The 2541-nt window shown below is 61.5% G+C and overlaps 1 non-coding gene across 1 annotated transcript; it reads left to right on the forward strand.

Annotated features, from left to right (window-relative positions):
• The first annotated feature begins 1977 nt into the window (after nucleotides 1-1977).
• Nucleotides 1978-2096, forward strand: LOC131863569 (5S ribosomal RNA). Its single transcript, XR_009362469.1, has one exon. It is a non-coding gene; the product is annotated as a 5S ribosomal RNA (ribosomal RNA).
• Nucleotides 2097-2541: the final 445 nt, after the last annotated feature.

The following is a 2541-nucleotide window of genomic DNA, read 5'->3' on the forward strand; positions in this document are numbered from 1 at the left end:
CCTTGGAGCACACATCGGAGCGCTCCCAGGTTCGCACCAGCGTTGCGCACCTTTGATGCGCTGCCTTCACTAATTTCCAGAAAAGGCAAAAAAAAACGATATTTTAAAATTTCCGTTCTGAAAGATAGTGAAAAAAACGGAACGCGGGTGCCATCTTGAGCCCTTCCTGATGCGCAGCCCAGGCAAGTTGTGCGCACCAAGGTGCCCACCCTGGCGGAGGTGCGCGCCCGGGGCAAACCGGGCTCCGACTTCGTGCACTGCATGGTGCCCACCAAGGCGCGCAACCCAGCCAAGGTGCCCACCGCAGCGAAGGTGCACGCGAGGTGCGCACCCGAGGTGCACACCCGGGGCAAACCGGGCTCCGACTTCGTGCACGCCGCACCTTGGAGCACACTTCAGAGCGCTCCTTGGTACGCACCAGGGCGCGCAACCCAGCCAAGGTGCTCACCCCGGCGAAGGTGCACGCGAGGTGCGCACCCGGGGCAAACCGGGCTCGGACTTCGTGCACGCCGCACCTTGGAGCACACATCGGAGCGCTCCCGGGTTCGCACCAGCATTGCGCACCTTTGATGCGCTGCCTTCACTAATTTCCAGAAAAGGCAAAAAAAAGAAAAAAATGAGATTTTAAAATTTCCGTTTTGAAAGATAGTGAAAAAAACGGAACGCGGGTGCCATCTTGAGCCCGCCCTGGTGTGCAGCCCAGGCAAGTTGTGCGCACCAAGGCACCCACCCTGGCCAAGGTGGGTCACGGGGTGGGTCCTAGGGTGGGTAACGGGGTGGGTACTAAGGTGCGTGCCAAGGTGGGTCATAGGGTGGGTGCCAAGGTGGGCACCAGGGTGGGTGTGCACCAACCCTAGCCAGGGTAGGTCACGGGGTGGTTGTCGGGGTGGGCGTCAAGGAGCCAAGGTGGGTGGCAAGTAGCCAAGTTGCGTGCCAAGGTGGGTGTCGGGGTGGGTGCCAAGGATCCAAGGTGGGTGCCAAGGAACCAAGGTGGGTGTCTGGGTGGGTGCCGAGGTGGGAGCCAGGGTGGGTCCCAAGGTGAGTGCAAAGGTGGGTGCCAGGGTCAAGGTGAGTGCCAATGTGGGTTCCAAGGTGCCAGGGTCAGGGTGAGTGCCAATGTGGGTTCAAAGGTGCTAAGTTGGGTGCGAGGTTGGGTGCGAGGGTGGGTGGGTGCCAAGGTGTGCTAGGTGGAAGCCCGGGTGGGTCGGCATCCCATGGGTGTCGAGTTGGGTGCCTGATGGGTGCTTCTTGTCAAGTTTTAGTCGTCGGGACTCATTTCGAGCCTTAGAGGTCGTTTCTTGTCCGGTTGCCCTGTCTTCGACCTGGGAACCCAATTTTGGTCCTCGGGTCCCATTTTTTTTTGTCTCGCATCCCACTTTTGGCCTGTGGCCTTTTCGGGGTCGATTCTCGTTTTGGGCATCAGAGCATGTTTCTTCTCCTAAAACCCAATATTTGTTTATTAAGTCTCGGAACACATTTTTGTTCTCGTGGACCCATCATGGGTCTTGGAACGCATTTGTGGTCCTTGGGTCCCATTTTGCATCCCGAAACTTGTGTTTTGGTGCTTGATCCCTATTTTGGGTGCCCACCTTGCACCAAGTGCGCACCCGGGGCAAACCGAGCGCCTTGGTGCACCGGGGCAAGATCGAGCGTGCACCCGAGGCGCCCCGAACATGCACCAAGGTGCACTCGGCCCACATGTGAGCGCAGGTCGTTGCGCCCGAGGTGGTGTGTGGGCACCGCGTTGCAGACGGGACACTGCACGCACACGACGCCCCCTACAGGTGCACGCACGTAGGCCGGGCCGGGTGCACACCCGACGCCCTAGCAAGGTGCGCGCACCCGGGCAGGGCTCACACTTGGCGAACGGGGCGCACTTCGCGAGGGAGGGTGTGCACCTCGACGGGGGTGGGTGGCCGGGGTGGATTCGCACGTGGGTCGCGGTTTGCTAAGTACACACTGCGACAAGCTCATAACGGGTGCGATCATACCAGCGTTAGTGCACCGGATCCCATCAGAACTCCGCAGTTAAGCGCGCTTGGGCCGGAGTAGTACTGGGATGGGTGACCTCCCGGGAAGTCCCGGTGTTGCACCCTTTTTTAGTTTTTCGCCGGGCATCGCAATGCTATTTGAATAAACCTTTTGCCCGTTTGCGTTCTCGTCGGGGCCGGGCCGGGCCGGGGTGCGCTGCCCGCACTACCGCGCGCGCGCGGGGGCGACACCGAGCGCGCACCCGAGGCGCCCCGAGCACACAGGCCACGGTGCAACCCGGGCGTTGTGCGCGCACCCCGGTGCGCCCGAGGTGCTGCGCGCGCACCCAGGTGAAATCGGTGTGCACCTCGGCCAGTGCGCGCTCGGTCGAGTCGCGCACGTTGGCCAAGGTGCACGGTGATGTTTCTTACTCTAAGGTTCCGCACCAGACGCCCGGGACAGGTGAGCGAAGCTGGGCGGGGCCGGGTGCGCGGCCGGGGCAGGTGCACGCAGCTGGAGAGAGCTTTGGAGCACACTTCGGAGCGCACCAATGATGCGCTCCATTCAAAA

The sequence above is a fragment of the Cryptomeria japonica genome, unplaced genomic scaffold (assembly GCF_030272615.1).
Source record: "Cryptomeria japonica unplaced genomic scaffold, Sugi_1.0 HiC_scaffold_65, whole genome shotgun sequence".
In the NCBI taxonomy this organism is placed as follows: Eukaryota; Viridiplantae; Streptophyta; class Pinopsida; order Cupressales; family Cupressaceae; genus Cryptomeria; species Cryptomeria japonica.